Here is a 22482-nt window from a genome sequence, read left to right as displayed (position 1 = left end):
TCCTGAATCTTTAGCCCATTCTCTTGCTATTAGATCCAGAAACCCTTCTCTTTCAAACCACGCTGATTTGAAAGAAAACACACTCTTGTTCCCCACATGTGTTGCCTCTCCCAAGTCAACCAAACAAAGGGGGTATGATCGGAGATTGCGCGAGAGAGCGCTTGGACCATCACTAGGGGAAACTTTTGTTCCCATTCGACGCTTGCTAGGACCCGGTCTAGCTTCTCAAAGGTCGGGACCGGTAATGTGTTGGCCCAAGTGAACTTTCTACCAGAAAGCTCAATCTCTCGAAGGTCTAAGCTTTCAATAATTGTATTAAACATAAACGACCATATGCCGTCAAAGTTATCATTGTTTTTTTCCTCCCGTCTACGGATAATGTCAAAATCACCCCCAATCAGGATTGAGAGCTTCTTGTTACCACAAATATGGACTAAATCCGCCAAAAAGTCTAGATTGAGTTCAGGTTGCGCGGCACCATATACCGCCACCAGAGCCCAATTAAACCCATCGGCCTTTGACCGAACCCGAAACTTAACCACAAAGTCTCACATAACCACATTCCTAACTTCCAAAGAACCGCATTTAACCCCAAGCAAAATCCCACCAGATCTTCCTCTTGGAGGTAGACAATGCCAATCAAAGTCAACCCTCCCGACAAAGTACTATGGAACTGGGGGGGGGTGAAATTGTCCCTTCCAGTTTCTGACAGGGCAATAAAATCCAACTTGTGATCTATAGAAGCATCAGCTAGAAACCTTCTTTTAGCCAAGTCCTTAAGACCTCTAGTATTCCAAAAATTCCTTTCATATTTCATCATGAAATTTTTTAGTGGTTCAGATCCTAGCACATTTACGCACTGCCGACGCCGGATAAATCCTATGATTCCACTTGCGTTTCGGTTTGTTTTGTTCCTCTACCCGGTCCTCGCGACCGAGCTCCGTGGACACATCCACCTGGGAATCAGCAATAGTGGAATCCCTTGGGGAAGTAAAGTAGTCATCCTCCTTATTCTCAGGAAGAGAGGGTGCCAGATCCGCACAAAAGCTATCAAGCACATTGACCCCCAAAGCATCTACATCAGAATCGTTCATAGGTTTAACAGCCGATGGGTTTCTAATCATCTCTAAAGCGTGCTCCACTTCAAGATCCAAGAGATCATTAACGGACTTAGAAACTTCATCATCGTTACTACCTAGAGAAACCCCCAACCGATTTGCGTTATGAATAATCTCATCATTAGAAAAATGCAAGATTGAATTGGAAGTGTTTACTGACATACCAGTAGTGACCTCAATATCATGAAGCTTGGTCGTCTGCATGGCGCATCGTAGCTACATGTCATCAACATCCGGCTGATCCTGGAGGCGACAACTCATCCGTCGACCACCGGAAACAGGGTCCGAAATCCCTCCAAAAGCGATGATGTCGTCCCGAGTGACCCCGGTCGAGGTAAGGCCTCCTGCCCCACCCCCAACAAGGCTCCATGAAAAAAATAGAAATTGAGAGATAAATATGAAGACACCTTCTAATATGTGCTTTGTGTCTGTCCAAAACATGATATATGTCTGGTTCCAACATTAGTAGTTCACGTTTTGGGTTGGCTTGATAATTTTGATGTTGTGATTCTGATGGCACTTTTTTTTACAACACTGGTAATTCACATGTCATGGATCTTTTAGAAACTAGGGAAAAACTAATTCATCGTTCCACACAAGGCACCATATATTTTGGACGAAAGGGACGCACAACAACCCAAAAGCAAGATGCATCATTGAACATATAAATGAAATATGAAGAGATCTTCCAATATAATATATGCTTTGTCTAGTGTCAAAAAGTAATACTCCCTCCAATCCATATTAATTGATGTTGCTTTAGTATAATTTTGTACTAACATTGTACTAAAGCTGCGTGAATTAATATGAATCGGACGGACTGACCAGAAATTTAACATGCCATTTTATTTGCAAGATTACTGCCCTTTGATACAAATATTGAAACCCATTCATTCAACCTTGTTCTTATTTTTCAGGTTGTTGTTTCTTTAGCATATATAAAAGTTAAACAAGAACATACATAGGAATTGAAACTTTCAACCTACCGGCCATTTAAAAAGTGATAAAATCAAAGTTTTTTCAAGATGTTTTCTGTTCTCCTTCAGCACAACAGACACTTAATTTGGTGACGCCAATTTCAGAGAATTAATATGGCCTCGATGATACTGCTCGGCGCTGTTATAATCCTGTTGAACCTCACATCTATGTCATTGGCGCAACCTAACCACAGATGCAGAACACATTGCGGTGACATTGAGATTCCCTACCCATTTGGCATTGGTATTGGTTGTGCCATCGAACAAAGGTTTGAGGTCAACTGCAGCAGGACTGTTGATGGAATTGAGAGGCCATTCATTCATGAACAGGAGGTTCTAAACATTTCAGCATCCCGTGGTCAATCCAGAGTTTTAATGACCATCCCATCATATTGCTACAATTCTAGTACAGAAAAAATGGATTTGCTCCCTTGGGATTTTTACTTAGCATGGCCATATCGGTTCTCGGACGTGCAGAACAAGTTCATAAGCATTGGTTGCAACTCAATGGGATACATTTACACAGGCAAATCGAGGTACGTAGCAGGGTGTGTAATTGTGTGTTGGAGCCCGGACGAACTGGCAAATGGCTCGTGCGTTGGCATAGGCTGCTGCCAAAACACCATTACCAAGGCATTAACAAGCTACCATGTCGTATTCTATGATGTCGGCTACCTCAACAGTACGACTAGTTGGCACTTCAACCCATGCGCCTACTCCATGGTGGTGGAAGCGGAGAATTTTGTTTTCAACTCTGAGTATATAACCACGACAAGGTTCAATGATACCTACAAAGGGCGGAAACCGATGGTGCTTGACTGGGCAATTGGAAATGTAAAGTGTGAGGTGGCGAGCAGAAACATGTCTTCCTATGCATGTCGGACTAGAAGCACAGTGTGCGTGGATTCACCCAATGGCTTAGGGTATCTATGCAACTGCTCTAGCGGATACCAAGGAAATCCTTACCTCTCCAATGGATGCACAGGCAAGCCCCCACCTAGATCTGTATGAATTTTCATGTGTAGCATTTCTCCTCTCATATATGCATGCAAAAAATATATCCGAATAGATAAATGCAAAGCAAGGGTCATAATATGTGAGTTTTGTCTCTTGAGAATTGAGTACTTATGTAATAGTAGATGAATATGTTGTTGGATTTAAAAAAACGAACCATAAAAGAAACATTAAACGGAGAACAAACCGTCATACTCAAGTCTTGTACTCGCTTTTTTCTATCTGATGTTGATCAAATTGTTAGTTTGTTTCATTATACTTGTCTTGCATCTTGAAGGAGTGCGGTTTTCTGTAGCTCAGGCTACATGGTACCCCTTATCTTTGCCATCCATTTATGCATCGTGATCCATGCAGACACATTTGTCTTTATTGTTTCTCTCAAACGACACAACATATAAACTTCAAATTTTGCAGAACAACAATACATTCTAACTTCAATCTGTGAAAAAACTTTCAGATTTTTTCATGCATTTTAAATGTTTAAAATAATATTTTTAGTCCAACAAAATCTCATTTTCTATATTTATATCAGACCAAAAAATCTGAAAGTTTTTTCACACATTGATGTTCTAATGTTTGTTCGATCTGCAAAGTTTGAAGTTCATATATTGTTTCATTTTAGAGAAACAAAAAAGAGAAATCTGCTTGTTGTAAGTTAGTTGAAGAGTACGGATCTCAAAGCAAGGCTGAAGGGTTGAGGATAAGAGGTTCCATGTAGCCTGAGCTACAAAGAAACTTTATGCATCTTGAATGCCATTTCAGTTCCATCATTGATTGAAAAATGGTACGTATACCTTTGTTTGTAACTTTTCATGTTGACTGATATTCATTCAAGTAGAATTGCAACTCATTTCTTAGAATAAATAAGAAGCCTAGATCAAGTGGTATTTTATAGTTATCTACTAATACCCCAATCTCCATATCTTTCTTATCTTACCTCGAAAGTCTCACTTGGGATTAGTTTTTTTTGAATTTTAACTGCAGATGTCAATGAATGTGAGCATAGTCCAAGTCCCTGCCCTAAGTCTGCAACTTGCCAAAACATAGTTGGAGGATACCATTGTTTATGTCCTTTTAGCGGTAATTTTGCAAAGGAAACAAACTCTTGCACCAACGGATTGATAGGTAAACCTCCAGAAGTTACCACTTGCTCTATTCGTCTTATAACCAATGATAACATTACAACCATTTTAGATTCTGAAAAATGATCTTTGCTATTTATCCTTTAAATATTTATGTTTTGGTGAGAGCAACATAGTAGTTTTATTTTCATTGGCCGGCAATGTAGAGAGGTTTATCAGTTGTCACTAGCCCACTGCCAAACTTTGGTTATTTTTATTTGTAACATCAACTAGGACCTGGGCATTCGTCCACAAAAAAAAAACTAGGACCTGGGCATTGGTCCGCTGAATCTATAAAAAATGGAATCAAAAGTGTTTTCGGCAACACATAAATAATGGCAAAGTAGTTACAGAAAAAAAAACTATTTATGTGTTTAACTATTACGTATGTGTACTTTTTCAGGAGTTATTATTGGACTAAGTTGTGGTATTGGGATTTTGTTTATTGTGTTAGTCTCAACTTTGTTGATCCGAAGGTGGAACCAAGGCATTAAAAGTAGAGTTCGAAAGGCGCATTTCGAAGAAACAAAGGTCTTGTCCTGGAACAACCGATCTCATCTGATGAAAGTGTGATGCAGAGCCCTAAAATATTTTCCTTGGATGAGTTAGAAAAGGCAACCGACAATTTAGACTCCACACACATTCTAGGTCTTGGAGGGCATGGTACCGTTTATTGGTGAACATAGTAATTTCAAAAAAATCCTACGCATACGCAATATCATGGTGATGCATAGCAACAAGAGGGGAGAGTGTTGTCCACGTACCCTCGTAGACCGAAAGCGAAAGCGTTAGCACAACGTGGTTGATGTAGTCGTACGTCTCCACGATCCGACCGATCAAGTACCAAACGTACGGCACCTCCGAGTTCAGCGCACGTTCAGCTCGATGACGTCCCACAAACTCCGATCCAGCTCACCCTGTGTGTTCAGTTTATTCGGTTTACATGGTACAGTTTATACGGTTTTTCGGTTTGTACAGTATTAATACTTCGGTAAATATGGTATGAAAATAAAATACGGTTCGGTTTTGGTATATACCAAATTATTTTGGTATGGTTTCGGTATATATCATAAAAACCAAAGTTGACGCGAATTTGAAAATGACATAATAATAATTTGCAAATTTATGACTCAAAACACACACTATTTTACACAAATAGTATATGACTACATATATAAGTATATATGAATGCTTTGATTCATCTGTTGATGGTTATGGACGTGCTTAGCATTTTAGAAGGAGAAAAATGACTATGTTATAAGAAAAATTTACGTGCTTAGTAGTCAATTTAACTCATGTACAAGAAAAATGACAACTTTTATGGTTGTTCATCTCAAGAAATATAAATTTATTTTTTACTTTGGTTTATTCGGTTAACCGTTCGGTTTTTTGGTATATACCATAAAAACTAAAGTTCCAATCGGTATGAAAAGTTCATACCATACTGAAACCAAAAACCATAAGATCAGTTCGGTTCGGTTTATTTTCGGTATGGTTTTCGGTTCGGTTTTCAAATGCACAGAGTGAGATCCAGCAGAGCTTTGCGGGAGAGTTCCGTCAGCACGACGGCGTGATGACAGTGTTGATGATTCTACCGATGCAGGGCTTCGCCTAAGCACCTCTATGATATTACCGAGGTGGAATATGGTGGAGGGGGGCACCGCACACGGCTAAGAGATCAAGAGATCAATTGTTGTGTCTAGAGGTGCCCCCTGCCCCCGTATATAAAGGATCAAGGGGGAGGGGGCGGCCGGCTAGGAGGAGGCACGCCAGGGAGGAGTCCTACTCCCACCGGGAGTAGGACTCCCTCCTTTCCTAGTCCAAGTAGGAGAGGGGAAGGAAGGGAGAGAGGAGATGAAGGAAAGGGGGGGCGCTGCCCCCCCTCCTTGTCCTATTCAAACTAGAGGGGGAGGGGGCGCGCGGCCTGCCCTGGCCGCCCCTCCTCTTCTCCACTTAGGGCCCATGAGGCCCATTAACCCCCCGGGTGGTTCCGGTAACCCCCCGGTACTCCGGTATATGCCCGAAACCACCCAAAACTATTCCGGTGTCCGAACATAGTCATCCAATATATCGATCTTTACATCTCGACCATTTTGAGACTCCTCGTCATGTCCGTGATCATATCCGGGACTCTGAACTACCTTCGGTACATCAAAACACAAAAACTCATAATACCGATTGTCACCGAACTTTAAGCGTGTGGACCCTACGGGTTCGAGAAATATGTAGACATGACCGAGACACGTCTCCGGTCAATAACCAATAGCGGAACCTGGATGCCCATATTGGCTCCTACATATTCTACGAAGATCTTTATCGGTCAAACCGCATAACAACATACGTTGTTCCCTTTGTCATTGATATGTTACTTGCCCGAGATTCGATCGTCGGTATCTCAATACCTAGTTCAATCTCGTTACCGGCAAGTCTCTTTACTCGTTATGTAATGCATCATCCCACAACTAAATCATTAGTCACATTTCTTGCAAGGCTTATATTGATGTGCATTAACGAGAGGGCCCAGAGATACCTCTCCGACAATCGGAGTGACAAATCATAATCTCGAAATACGCCAACTCAACATGTACCTTCGGAGACACCTATAGAACTCCTTTATAATCACCCAGTTACGTTGTGACGTTTGGTAGCACACAAAGTGTTCCTCCGGTAAACGAGAGTTGCATAATCTCATAGTCATAGGAACATGTATAAGTCATGAAGAAAGCAATAGCAACATACTAAACGATCAAGTGCTAAGCTAACGGAACGGGTCAAGTCAATCACATCATTCTCCTAATGATGTGATCCCGTTAACCAAATGAAAACTCATGTCTATGGCTTGGAAACTCAACCATCTTTGATTAACGAGCTAGTCAAGTAGAGGCATACTAGTGACACTATGTTTGTCTATGTATTCACACATGTATTATGTTTCCGGTTAATACAATTCTAGCATGAATAATAAACATTTATCATGATATAAGGAAATAAATAATAACTTTATTATAGCCTCTAGGGCATATTTCCTTCAGTCTCCCACTTGCACTAGAGTCAATAATCTAGATTACACAGTAATGATTCTAACACCCATGGAGCCTTGGTGCTGATCATGTTTTGCTCATGGAAGAGGCTTAGTCAATGGGTCTACAACATTCAGATCCGTATTTATCTTGCAAATCTCTATGTCTCCCTCCTGGACTTGGTCTCGGATGGAATTGAAGCGTCTCCTGATGTGCTTGGTTCTCTTGTGAAATATGGATTCCTTTGCCAAGGCAATTGCACCAGTATTGTCACAAAAGATTTTCATTGGACCCGATGCACTAGGTATGACACCTAGATCGGATATGAACTCCTTCATACGGACTCCTTCATTTGCTGCTTCTAAAGCATCTATGTACTCCGCTTCACATGTAGATCCCACCACGACGCTTTGTTTAGAACTGCACCAACTGATAGCTCCACCGTTCAATATAAACACGTATCCGGTTTGCGATTTAGAATCATTCGAATCAATGTCAAAGCTTGCATTGACGTAACCATTTACGACTAGCTCTTTGTCACCGCCATAAATGAGAAACATATCCTTAGTCCTTTTCAGGTATTTCAGGATATTCTTGACCGCTGTCCAGTGATCCACTCCTGGATTACTTTGGTACCTCCCTGCTAAGCCTATTGCTAAGCATACATCAGGTCTGGTACACAACATTGCATACATGATAGAGCCTATGGCTGAAGCATAGGCAACATCTTTCATTTTCTCTTTATCTTTTGCGGTGGCCGGGCATTGAGTCTGGCTCAACTTCACAACTTGTAATACAGGCAAGAACCCTTTCTTTGCTTGATCCATTTTGAACTTTTTCAAAACTTTATCAAGGTATGTGCTTTGTGAAAGTCCAATTAAGCGTCTTGATCTATCTCTATAGATCTTGATGCCCAATATATAAGCAGCTTCACCGAGGTCTTTCATTGAAAAACTTTTATTCAAGTATCCTTTTATGCTATTCAGAAATTCTATATCATTTCCAATCAACAATATGTCGTCTACATATAATATCAGAAATGCTACAGAGGTCCCACTCACTTTCTTGTAAATACAGGCTTCTCCAAAAGTCTGTATAAAACCATATGCTTCGATCACACTATCAAAGTGTTTATTCCAACTCCGAGATGCTTGCACCAGTCCATAAATGGATCGCTGGAGCTTGCACACTTTGTTAGCACCTTTTGGATCGACAAAACCTTCAAGTTGCATCATATACAACTCTTCTTCTAGAAATCCATTCAGGAATGTAGTTTTGACATCCATTTTCCATATTTCATAATCATAAAATGCGGCAATTTCTAACATGATTCGGACAGACTTAAGCATCGTTATGGGTGAGAAAGTCTCATCATAGTCAACCCCTTGAACTTGTTGAAAACCTTTCGCAACAAGTCGAGCTTTGTAGACAGTAATATTACCATCAGCATCAGTCTTCTTCTTGAAGATCCATTTATTTTCGATGGCTTGCCGATCATCGGGCAAGTCAACCAAAGTCCATACTTTGTTCTCATACATGGATCCCATCTTAGATTTCATGGCCTCAAGCCATTTTGCAGAATCTGGGCTCATCATTGCTTCCTCATAGTTTGTAGGTTCACCATGGTCAAGTAACATGACCTCCAGAATAGGATTACCATACCACTCTGGTGCAGATCTTACTCTGGTTGACCTACGAGGTTCGGTAGTAACTTGACCTAAAGTTTCATGATCAATATCATTAGCTTCCTCACTAATTGGTGTAGTCGTCACAGGAACCGGTTTATGTGATGAACTACTTTCCAATAAGGGGGCAAGTACAGTTACCTCATCAAGTTCTACTTTCCTCCCACTCACTTCTTTCGAGAGAAACTCCTTCTCTAGAAAGGATCCAAATTTAGCAACAAAAATCTTGCCTTAAGATCTGTGATAGAAGGTGTACCCAATAGTCTCCTTTGGGTATCCTATGAAGACACATTTCTCCGATTTGGGTTCGAGCTTATCAGGTTGAAGTTTTTTCACATAAGCATCCTAGCCCCAAACTTTAAGAAACGACAACTTGGTTTTCTTGCCAAACCACAGTTCATAAGGCGTTGTCTCAACGGATTTTGATGGTGCCCTATTTAAAGTGAATGCAGCTGTCTCTAACGCATAACCCCAAAACGATAGTGGTAAATCGGTAAGATACATCATAGATCACACCATATCTAGTAAAGTACGATTACGACGTTCGGACACACCATTACATTGTGGTGTTCCAGGTGGCATGAGTTGCGAAACTATTTCACATTGTTTCAAATGAAGACCAAACTCGTAACTCAAATATTCGTCTCTGCGATCAGATTGTAGAAACTTTATTTTCTTGTTACGATAATTTTCCACTTCACTCTGGAATTCTTTGAACTTTTCAAATGTTTCAGACTTATGTTTCATTAAGTAGATATACCCATATCTTCTCAAATAATCTGTGAAGGTCAGGAAATAACGATACTTGCCGTGAGCCTTAACACTCATCAGATCGCATACATCAGTATGTATTATTTCCAATAAGTCAGTTGCTCGCTCCATTGTTTCGGAGAACGGAGTCTTAGTCATCTTGCCCATGAGGCATGGTTCACAAGCATCAAGTGATTCATAATCAAGTGATTCCAAAAGCCCATCAGCATGGAGTTTCTTCATGCGCTTTACACCAATATGACCTAAACGGCAGTGCCACAAATAAGTTGCACTAACATTATTAACTTTTCATCTTTTGACTTCAATATTATGAATATGTGTATCGCTACGATCGAGATTCAATAAACCATTTATATTGAGTGTATGACCATAGAAGGTTTTATTCATGTAAATAGAACAACAATTATTCTTTGATTTAAATGAATAATCGTATTGCAATAAACATGATCCAATCATATTTATGCTCGACACAAACACCAAATAACATTTATTTTAGGTTCAACACTAATCCCGGAAGTATAGGGAGTGTACGATGATGATCATATCAATCTTGGAACCACTTCCAACACTCATCGTCACTTCACCCTCAACTAGTCTCAGTTTATTCTGTAACTCCTGTTTTGAGTTACTAATCTTTAGCAACCGAACAAGTATGAAATGCCCAGGGGCTACTATAAACACTAGTAAGGTACACATCAATAACTTGTATATCAAATATACCCTTGTTCACTTTGCCATCCTTCTTATCTACCAAAAATTCAGGGCATTTCCACTTGCAGTGACCATTTCCTTTGCAGTAGAAGCACTTAGTTTCAGGCTTTGGTCTAGCTTTGGGCTTCTTCGCGGGAGTGACAACTTGCTTGCCATTCTGCTTGAAGTTCCCTTTCTTTCCCTTTGCCTTTTCTTGAAACTAGTGGTCTTGTCAATTATCAACACTTGATGCTCTTTCTTGATTTCTACCTTCATCGATTTCAGCATCACGAAGAGCTCGAGAATCGTTTTTGTCATCCCTTGCATACTATAGTTCATCACGAAGTTCCAGTAACTTGGTGATGGTGACTAGAGAACTCTGTCAATCACTATCTTATCTGGAAGATTAACTCCCACTTGAGTCAAGCGATTGTAGTACCCAGAAAATCTGAGCATATGCTCACTGCTTGAGCTATTCTCCTCCATCTTTTAGCTATAGAACTTGTTGGAGACTTCATATCTCTCAACTCGGGTATTTGCTTGAAATATTCATATGGTCCATGACGTTCAAAACGTCTTTGAAGTCCCGATTCTAAGCCGTAAAGCATGGTGCACTAAACTATCAAGTAGTCATCATATTAAGCTAGCCAAACGTTCATAACGTCTGCATTTGCTCCTGCAATAGTTTTGTCACCTAGCGGTGCATCAAGGACATAATTCTTCTGTGCAGCAATGAGGAAAAACCCTCAGATCACGGACTCAGTCCGCATCATTGCTACTATCATCTTTCAACTTAGTTTTCTCTAGGAACACATTAAAATTCAACGGAACAATAGCACGAGCCATCTATCTACAACAAACATAGACAAGCAAAATACTATCAGGTACTAAGTTCATGATAAATTAAAATTATGTTACTTAAGAACTCCCACTTAGATAGACATCCCTCTAATCATCTAAGTGATCACGTGATCCAAATCAACTAAACCATGTCCGATCATCACGTGAGATGAAGTAGTTTTCAATGGTGAACATCACTATGTGTATCATATCTACTATATGATTCACGCTCGACCTTTTAGTCTCAGTGTTCCGAGGCCATATCTATATATGCTAGGCTCGTCAAGTTTAACCTGAGTATTCCGCGTGTGCAACTGTTTTGCACCCGTTGTATTTGAACGTAGAGCCTATCACACCCGATCATCACATGGTGTCTCAGCACGAAGAACTTTCGCAACGGTGCATACTCAGGGAGAACACTTATACCTTGAAATTTAGTGAGAGATCATCTTATAATGCTACCGTCAATCAAAGCAAAATAAGATGCATAAAGGATAAACATCACATGCAATCAATATAAGTAATATGATATGGCCATCATCATCTTGTGCTTGTGATCACCATCTCCGAAGCACCGTCAAGATCACCATCGTCACCGGCGCGACACCTTGATCTCCATCATAGCATCGTTGTTGTTTCACCGCCTATTGCTTCTACGACTATCGCTACCGCTTAGTGATAAAGTAAAGCCATTACAGGGCAATTGCATTGCATACAATAAAGCGACAACCATATGGCTCATGCCAGTTGCCGATAACTTGGTTACAAAACATGATCATCTCATACAATAAAATATAGCATCACGTCTTAACCATATCACATCACAACATGCCCTGCAAAAACAAGTTAGATGTCCTCTACTTTGTTGTTGCAAGTTTTACATGGCTGCTACGGGTTGAGCAAGAACTATCTGGAATTGTCACGGCAGATGTCCTTAGTGTGAGGACTTAGTCGCAAGGCTAACGCATCTATGCAGTAACTTGAGAGGGGTTGGGCAGAATCGAGAGACGCAACACAAGACAAGGATTTAGACAGCTTCAGGCCCCGGGAAACATCATCTGGTAATAACCCTACATGCTGTTTGTGGCTAGGTCTCATTATGATCATGAGGGAGTCGCCGTAAACCGGCTCTCCTCTAGCTGTGTCTAGCCCTAGAGTTTGTTTCTTGTTGCTTGTCCCTCTTTGGGGATCCCTGCCCCTCCTTATATATGTTGAAGGGGCGGTTACATGACTAGTCCTAGTTGGATTAGGATTACTCTATTACAAGTGGAGTCCTAGTCTTGCTTCCTTTGTAGGAGAATATTCCTTGTGCTTTCCTCATAAACCGGCCCACCATAACATGAACCGTCCTTCTGGGCCTTGGGCCTTGTCATTCGTCTTACCCGCCCGCTGGGTCACCAGTGAGTCATAATGTTCAGGCGGGTTACTTGTAAACCGCCAAGTCAGGGCGGGTCGCCAATGAATCGCCAAGTGTCAACCGGGTCTCAAGTAAACCGCCAAGTCCGGTCGGGTCATATTTTCGGCCGGTTCATACCGCGGGGTATATCCCCGACATTAGCCCCCAGTTTAGCTTGGATTTATCCATGGTAAACTGATCTGCAACATGAACACAAGAACAAATTTGACAAGTTGTGATCCGGGTTAAATGTTTTGTGAACCAGCACCTGATCATCCTTAAGTCCTTGACATTTCCTCCTAGAAATCCGGGTCAATAGAACAGCTTCATAATCATTTTTCTTGTAGAAAAAATATTGTAAATAAAGAATCCATTTGACTCGGCCTTCAATACTCTGACTTGACAAAAATATTGGTCTTCAAGTATTCAACTGATATTCAGTCGGCTTGAAAATATAAAACTTGCCGATCTATGATTTCCAAAATTGCCGAGTTACCAAAACTGATAATTCCGGGTCATGATTGTTTCCAACGCCGGTTCATGATTGTTGCCAATGCCGGTTCATGATTGTTGATGCCCGGTCAATCTGGTTTGCTCAAAACTGAAAATCGGAAGATATTTCTCCCTTATATCCATATTACCTGTAGCCCCCAAGTCTTGAACAGAACAAAGTGATGATTTGAGACTTGTTTCCATATAATTACTGCCACTTTAAAGAAATCCATGTTGTTCATCTCAGTCACTAGCAAAAAATTGAATACTTCATATATGTAGCCCCCAAGTGCCGGGTTGTCATGCTTGCAGCAACCTGGGACTTGAAATTGCCTTAAGGGCCGGATCATTATGCAATAATGAGCAGGGACTTTGTAAATATAATCATGTAGATTTGAGCAATGATGTGTAGCCCCCAAGGGCCGGCTCAGTAAGATAATATTGAGCTGGGACTTGATATATACTTCAACGAAAATAACATCATATGATGTAACCCCCATCATGGGGCTTGAATCCACGTCCACAAGGTTAAAAGCCTTGTGCTTTACCAACTGAGCAGTGGACCCTTCAATATAATGGATAAAAAGCTTTGTACCTTGAATAGTTGACAGGAGCAATTGGTAGCCCCCAAGGGCCGGCTCATTACGATGTGATGAGTCGGGTCTTCAATAAGGTGAGCAAACAATGACTTTGCATTAGCCCCCCAAGTGTCATGGTGCATGCTTACAACGACATGAGACTTGTGTATTTGATGTAATCTCAATTGAAATAATGTAGCCCCCAAGTGTCGGGTCATAAGACTGCAACGACTCGGGACTATTCCCTCCATTGTAGAATAAATCATATCCATTGATAAAATAATAGCCATTGCGCTGAAGCGGCTCTGAAAACCTCAATCATAGTATTGGTTATTGATAACCATAATAAAAATCCAGCCATGTTGACTATTAAAGATTTGAATAATATACCCAATGATTTATAAGCGCATGATTCCAATGGTACAATACAAATATAGTGGCGACTTATAGTCCAAAGCCAGGCCGGGTTAACAAAGACCGGTGATTTATAATTATGCTTTATTCAACCTGTTTCTGCATACAACAAGTTTAAAGTGTCCTGGTGGTTTACCGCCGGACGGGTCATAATGCCCAACATATAACCCGGGTTTATAATCAAGGCTGCAAGGATAATAAAATATGAAATATATCATACTTGTGATATGGAATCACATCGTTGGTTTACCAACTTTCTTGTAGTAAGGGTGATAACCCAAATCTGGAGTACTGATAACTCCCACCATGCTTTGCTGGTTTATAATGAAGCCGTGCCGGGTTATAATAAACATCGGATGATCATCCTGGCGACTTATAGTCAAAGCCAGGCCGGGTTAACAAACATCGGTTATAATTGATTGTGTACTAACAACTTATAGTTGAAAGCCAAGCCGGGTTAACACCGGTTTATAGTTGACGACTTATAGTCAGGTCAATAGACGCCGGTTTATCACAAAACCTTATCAAAGGAGAAAAGACTTTGACAAATAAAAGCAAATGAAAACTTGTAGTCGAGGCTTTTCAAGGGCTGCCAGGCCCAAAATCGAGGCTTTTCATGGGCTGCCAGGCCACTGAGTTAAACCATTTTACAAAGCCTTTTAAGATGGACCTCACATTAACTAATCGTCATTTTAACTTTGACAAGTTCAGGGTCTATATAAGATTGACTTGTCAAACATTCGGCGGGTCATACCAGGATTACCTGTGCGGAGTGACTTACTTGATGAAGGCAGGTTAGCCCGGGGTTTTAGGTGAATACACCTGGCTTCCAAGCCTGGCTTGATAGCTTGTTACAAGGGTCCTTTAAAACTCTTTGTTGCTGTGCACAAAGAGCCCCCAGGTAACATTTTGATCTGTGCTTAGTGGGTACCTATGTTTGAGTTGTGCTTTTGCAACACTCTCTTTGGCCCCTAAGTGATTTCCTGTTGGCCTTACGCCGATCAAGAGGTGTAGCTATTGTTCAAATACGACCAAGCCCCCAAGTGATTTCCCTGGTGGCCTTACGCCGATCAAGAGGTGTAGCTATGGTTCGAATACGACCAAGCCCCCAAATGATTTTTCTTGAAAAACGCAACTTTGCGAGAGATATTTCTTCTTGAACCGGATGTTAAACCGGATTTTGAGAGCTTCAGAGCTTTGTGGGAGACATCTTTCCCTTGAACCAGATTTTAAACCGGAATCTTCATTTTTAGCCGGAAATTTTTTGACGGCCTTTAAACTCGAACTTGCGAGAGATTAAACCTTTTTGAACCAGAAATTCTTAAACCAGATTTGAGAGCTTCAGAGCTTTGTGGGGGAACAGATTTCCCTTGAACCGGATTTTAAACCGGCATTCTTCATTTCGAACTGGAAAATTCTTCTGATGGCTTTTAGATTTTCGCCAATAAGGCAGTAGCCTCCGGGTCCGGGTTATCTTTCCCTCCAACGTCCTGGGGTTCTTGATTTCATTGAAAACCACGGACATTTGCTGAGTCATATTATTATAGCCCCCGAGTCTCACGGTGACTCGAGGAGTTGGCTTGAGATTCTCCATATTAGACTGTGATATAAACCGGCATAAGTTGCATATCATTGGTGTTGATAGCACGATGTAAATCCATAGAAGGTTGAGGTGACTGCGACGGGTTATAAATGATCCCGTATAAGCCGTGTCAGCAACTCGGCTAATGGTTCCTTCCAACTGGCTATTTGAAGTTATCCAAACTATAGTGGCGGCGACTTGTGCGCCTGCCCATTGAGCCACCCAGTGCAGACTGCTGTTGATAGTATATGATAATTTGCCTCCATTTTGTTGAAAAAAACCGGGCTACCCAAGCTGTGACTTGCTTACACTCAATAAACAGCTCATGCAGTCAGGTGCGGCCCGGTATATTGATGTAGACCAGGCCGCGAGAGACGGACAGCAAAGACGACCGCGACCTTAGAGGCGGCACAGACAGGTGAGTCGGCCGCGGTGTTGTAAACCGGTGCGGTCGCGTAAGTCGACCACGGCATTGAAAATGGCACAGACGCAGGTAAGTCGGCCATGGGCACAGACGATGAGTTAGTCACCTGGGTTGATGTAGCGGGAGTGACAACTCGCGCAAGACGAAACGCTAGTGCAAAAATAATATTTGCTCACGCCCCTTTGCAACACCTTTGTAATGAATAATGGTACTGCGAAAAATACCGCAGACGCAGAGTAATTGTTCTCAAACAATTTAATATGTAAAAATACATAGAAAGGATAGCACCTGATACTTTTGTTTGGCGAACGCGGACGTTGGTACTGCATAATACTGGACATACTTAGATCAAAAGATAGCCGGACATGTGCATGTGGACAGTGTTGCTACCACCGTTTGACGCGTGTAGTATAATGAGTGAGTTGGAGGATGCACTTTAGATGAAAATATCCTGCACCCAGTGCAACAATTCAGCAGAGGCGGCTCAGGACGCAGCGGTCCAAGGCCATGGCCACGCGCAGCCGAGGCGGTCGTTCTTGGAAAATAAACCGGAGTAACAGCGGATCAGCAGCCGGCGGCTTGCGGTAGTGGAGCGGTGGCAAGGGGCAGCGGGCAGCTGTTTCTTGCAGGCAGAACGGCCCAGCGCCGGCTCACTGGCAGCGAAATGAGCAAGGCTGGCTCGCGGGGCTCGGGAGCCGGCCGCAGTGGAGCGGAGGCGGCTCAGGCCAGGGAGCATCGGCGGCTCTGCCACGGCGGCACCGGTCAACACTCATTTGCGGCAAGACGGTTCAGGGCGAGGCGTCCTGACGGCGGCTCAAGGCCACTCGGATGGTTGTAGCGACGCGGCGCATTGCGCGGCAGAGGAAAGCAGCGCGCGTGGGCGCGAGACGGAAACCGCGGCGGCGGCCTGTGGCGCGGCCGGCGAGAAAGAAGGCGGTGGCTTGAGACCGCAGAGACAGCAGAAGCAGCTGTGTTCGCGGCGACTTGGTTTGCTGATCGGTCAGGCCTCTTGCCCACTGATTTGCTAGCTTCACGTGTGTGTATGTGGTAGTGCTAGTTGAACTCCAGGCCAATTGGACTTTGATCCTCTAACGTGATGGAAAAAGCAGCACTTTCGCTCCATGTAGTATATACGTACTGCAAGAGCATGCCAACATTTTTCTTTGTACTTGCTCCATCCAAAACCGCCAACGCATATGTACCGACGGTGTAGTTAACTCTTGTTCTGTTCCTCCAGCACGTTGAAGTTGACAGGGACCACTAGGGCGGCGAGCAACCACGCGCATCTGTCGAGCGACGACTTGTAGCCGAACACTTAGGCTGTCTTTGACATATTGATATAAACCGGACATAGGGACAGTGGGCTGCATGTTCGTCCCGGGTCTTCCGTTGCAGACAGATGTTGGTGCGAGCCTCGGCGGGCCGGCATAAACCATGATGCCCAGATAGCAGGGTGGATTCGCCGGTTTGATGTGTGGCAAGCTTTAAACTTTTGTCGGTTTGATGTGTGGCAAGCTTTAAACTTTTGTCATGACCGGACGACGGAAGTTATCAGTCAATCGATCTATGTACAGGAAATAGTACAATCCAGACGGTTTTCCTCGTGTGCACGTAGCAACCGTAGATGAAAAATCTTATACTACGCCTGGAGTACTAAACGGAGTAGTACGTGCTGATTGCTATGGATTCATTCATACGTACAGTGGTACTCATGGATTGATTTGTAGGCCTCGGTCCCCACGCCTCGGAGTAGTAGCGGCAGATTGGACTTGATCCTTGGGTCAACAACAGCAGATGTAGACGTCAAAAGCAGCCGCAATCGGACTCGACCATAGAATTTGAGGCGGTGGTTTCGACGGAATATTGCCATATAGTATGTTTGATCTGACGGAAACTCTTATCAGTCTCAACCACGACGAACTTTACGTGACATGTGTTGTCGCCCGAGCTTCTTCCAATTTTTGAGCGACGAACTTCAAAGTTGATATCGATCCTCCGCACCGTTTTTCGTCATCCGGCTGTTTGCAAGATTCTTCATGCCAGCTCTTCTTCATCCGGCCAAACGCGAACTCCTCGAACCCTAGATGAGAACCCTCCAAGAACTCAACACCACCGTGCGCGGGCCCCACGGTGGGCGCCAACTGTCGTGGAATTGTCACGGCAGATGTCCTTAATGTGAGGACTTAGTCGCGAGGCCAACGCATCTATGCGGTAGTTTGAGAGGGGTTGGACGGAATCGAGAGACGCAACACAAGACAAGGATTTAGACAGCTTCGGGCCCCGAGAGACATCATCCGGTAATAACCCTACATGTTGTTTGTGGCTAGGTCTCATTATGATCATGAGGGAGTCGTCGTAAACCGTCTCACCTCTAGTTGTGTCTAGCCCTAGAGATTGTTTCTTGTTGCTTGTCCCTCTTTAGGGAGCCCTGCCCCTCCTTATATATGTTGAAGGGGCGGTTTACATGACTAGTCCTAGTTGGATTAGGATTACTCTATTACAAGTGGAGTCCTAGTCTTGCTTTCTTTGAAGGAGAATATTCCTTGTGCTTTCCTCATAAACCGGCCCACCATAACATGAACCGGCCTTCTGGGCCTTGGGCCTTGTCATCCGTCTGACCTGCCCGCCTGGTCACCAGTGAGTCATAATGTTCAGGCGGGTTACTTGTAAACCGCCAAGTCAGGGCGGGTCGCCAGTGAATCGCCAAATGTCAAGCGGGTGTCAAGTAAACCGTCAAGTCCGTCCGGGTCATATTTCCGGCCGGTTCATACCGCGAGGTATATACCCGACAAGAACCGTTCTTACCTACGCATCAAAACCACAAAGATAGTTCGTCAAGTTAGTGCTGTTTTAACCTTCTCAAGGACCGGGCGTAGCCACACTCGGTTCAACTCAAGTTGGAGAAACTGACACCCGCCAGCCACCTATGTGCAAAGCACGTCGGTAGAACCAGTCTCGCGTAAGCGTACACGTAATGTCGCTCCGGGCCGCTTCATCCAATAATACCACCGAACCAAAGTATGACATGTTGGTAAGCAGTATGACTTGTATCACCCACAACTCACTTGTGTTCTACTCATGCATATAACATCTACGCATAAAAACAGGCTCGGATGCCACTGTTGTGGAACATAGTAATTTCAAAAAAATTCCTACGCACACGCAAGATCATGGTGATGCATAGCAACAAAAGGGGAGAGTGTTGTCCACGTACCCTCGAAGACCGAAAGCGGAAGCGTTAGCACAACGCGGTTGATGTAGTCGTACGTCTCCACGATCCGACCGATCAAGTATCGAACGTACGACACCTCCGAGTTCAGCACACGTTCAGCTCGATGACGTCCCACGAACTCCGATCCAGCAGAGCTTTGCGGGAGAGTTCCGTCAGCACGACGGTGTGATGACGGTGTTGATGATGCTACCGACGCAGGGCTTCGCCTAAGCACCGCTATGATATTACCGAGGTGGAATATGGTGGAGGGGGGCACCGCACACGACTAAGAGATCAAGAGATCAATTGTTGTGTCTAGAGGTGCCCCCTGCCCCCGTATATAAAGGATCAAGGGGGAGGGGGCGGCCGGCCAGGAGGAGGCGCGCTAGGGAGGAGTCCTACTCCCACCGGGAGTAGGACTCCCTCCTTTCCTAGTCCAAGTAGGAGAGGGGAAGGAAGGGAGAGAGGAGAAGAAGGAAAGGGGGGCGCCGACCCCCCTCCTTGTCCTATTCAGACTAGAGGGGGAGGGGGCACGCGGCCTGCCCTGGCCGCCCCTCCTCTTATCCACTTAGGGCCCATGAGGCCCATTAACCCCCCGTGTGGTTCCGGTAACCCCCCAGTACTCTGGTATATGCCCGAAACCACCCAAAACTATTCCGGTGTCCGAACATAGTCATCCAATATATCGATCTTTATGTCTCGACCATTTTGAGACACCTTGTCATGTCCGTGATCATATTCGGGACTCTGAACTACCTTCGGTACGTCAAAACACAAAAACTCATAATACCGATCGTCACCGAACTTTAAGCGTGCGGACCCTACAGGTTCGAGAACTATGTAGACATGACCGAGACACGTCTCCGGTCAATAACCAATAGCGGAACCTGGATGCCCATATTGGCTCCTACATATTCTACGAAGATCTTTATCGGTCAAACCTCATAACAACATACGTTGTTCCCTTTGTCATCGGTATGTTACTTGCCCGAGATTCGATCGTCGGTATCTCAATACCTAGTTCAATTTTGTTACCGACAAGTCTCTTTACTCGTTATGTAATATATCATCCCGCAACTAACTCATTAGTCACATTGCTTGCAAGGCTTATATTGATGTGCATTACCGAGAGGGCCCAGAGATACCTCTCCGACAATCGGAGTGACAAATCCTAATCTCGAAATACGCCAACTCAACATGTACCTTCGGAGACACCTATAGAGCTCCTTTATAATCACCCAGTTAAGTAGTGACGTTTGGTAGCACACAAAGTGTTCCTCCGGTAAACGGGAGTTGCATAATCTCATAGTCATAGGAACATGTATAAGTCATGAAGAAAGCAATAGCAACATACTAAACGATCAAGTGCTAAGCTAACGGAATGGGTCAAGTCAATCACATCATTCTCCTAATGATGTGATCCAGTTAATCAAATGACAACTCATGTCTATGGCTTGGAAACTCAACCATCTTTGGTTAACGAGCTAGTCAAGTAGAGGCATACTAGTGACACTATGTTTGTCTATGTATGCACACATGTATTATGTTTCCGGTTAATACAATTCTAGCATGAATAATAAACATTTATCATGATATAAGTTAATAAATAATAACTTTATTATTGCCTCTAGGGCATATTTCCTTCACCGTTTACAAGGGGATTTTATTAGATCAGCGCGTGGTCGCCATACAGAAGTCCAAAATGGTCGATCAAATAGAGATTGATCAATTCTTCAACGAGCTTGCCATTATGTCGCAAATCAATCATCGAAATGTGGTAAAACTTTTTGGATGTTGTCTCGAGTTAGAGGTGCCTTTGCCTGTTTATGAGTTCGTATCCAATGGCACGTTGTCTGAAATCCTCCATGGTGACGATATCAGTTCTAGGATCTCGTTAACATGGGACGATCGTATTAGAATTGCTAGCGAGGCTTCAAGTTCTCTTGCTTACCTTCATTCTGCTGCTTCCATACCAATCTTTCACAGAGACGTGAAATCTGCCAATATACTCTTGACTGATAACTTCAGTGTAAAGGTTGCAGACTTCTGAGCTTCAAGATCCATCTGTTGATGAAACTCGTGTATTCACGGTAGTGCAAGGTACATTTGGATACCTGGATCCTGAGTATTACCACACAAGCCACCTAACTGAAAAGAGTGATGTTTATAGTTTTGGGGTGATAATCGTTGATCTCCTTACAAGGAAAAAGTCGATCTTCCTTGATTCCCATGGTGAAAATAAAAACCTATGCCATTACTTTGTTCAAAGGCAACAATATAACACCATCATGGAGATCGTCGATGTTCAAGTTCTTGAGGAAGGCACGGAAAGGCAGATTGACGAGATGGCCTCCCTTGCGATGGCATGCTTAAAGCATAGAGGAGAGGAGAGGCCTACCATGAAAGAAGTGGAGCTAAGACTACATGTCATGAGAGGGAAGATGGTGATGAAGAGAAATCATGAGTTAGAAAGGCATGGTGAAGCTGTGACATTGTTACCTTCAAATTATTCCAACAATTTTAGCACTAGTTTTGGGGCTGCTAATTCATCAAATCAATGTGTCACTCGATGTTGTACAATGGAGCAAGAACTAGTTTCTTGGACGGACCTACCTTGCTAAATTGTCACATTTTCCCTTCTTTTCATAGAAAAAATGCATAATTTTTTCCTTTGTTCTACGCTCTAAAATACCAATTAGATGAACTTTTCTGCTTTGTTCTATGAACAAAAATAATCTGGGTTTTTTGTAACACAAATATGATTGTATACCAATGTTGGCAACGCTCCAAGAATCATGTCCTCTCCAAAAGTTCGTATCAACTCCCTATTGTGATCTCTCTTCCCGAGACATGATGAACTCTCCATTTGGCCTATTGTTGTCCACACCATGGCGATGACAACCCGCAAGGTTGAGATATCCGAATTAGGGAACGTTTGGATCTCAGGCAAGCGCTCGCCTAGCCTGGCCCAGCAAGGAAGCGAAGCATTTGGTTCTTAGGCGAGCACGCCTCGTTACCAGCGGTTTCCACCTTTTTCGCGTTTGAGCGAGCGAGCCGATTTCGTTCGCCTCCGTGGGCAAGGCTGGCCATGCCTAGCGAGGCAATCAGGCGAGGGATCCAAACGTTCCCTTAATAGTCTCGACAAAGAA

General features: G+C 43.3%; 1 pseudogene; it reads left to right on the top strand.

Annotated features, from left to right (window-relative positions):
- The first annotated feature begins 2209 nt into the window (after nt 1–2209).
- LOC123114942 (wall-associated receptor kinase 5-like) lies at nt 2210–21954 on the top strand (annotated as a pseudogene).
- The last annotated feature ends 528 nt before the right edge of the window (nt 21955–22482 follow it).

Source organism: Triticum aestivum, chromosome 5B (genome assembly GCF_018294505.1).
Source record: "Triticum aestivum cultivar Chinese Spring chromosome 5B, IWGSC CS RefSeq v2.1, whole genome shotgun sequence".
Lineage (NCBI taxonomy): Eukaryota > Viridiplantae > Streptophyta > Magnoliopsida > Poales > Poaceae > Triticum > Triticum aestivum.
This window is presented reverse-complemented; position numbering and strand designations above follow the sequence as displayed.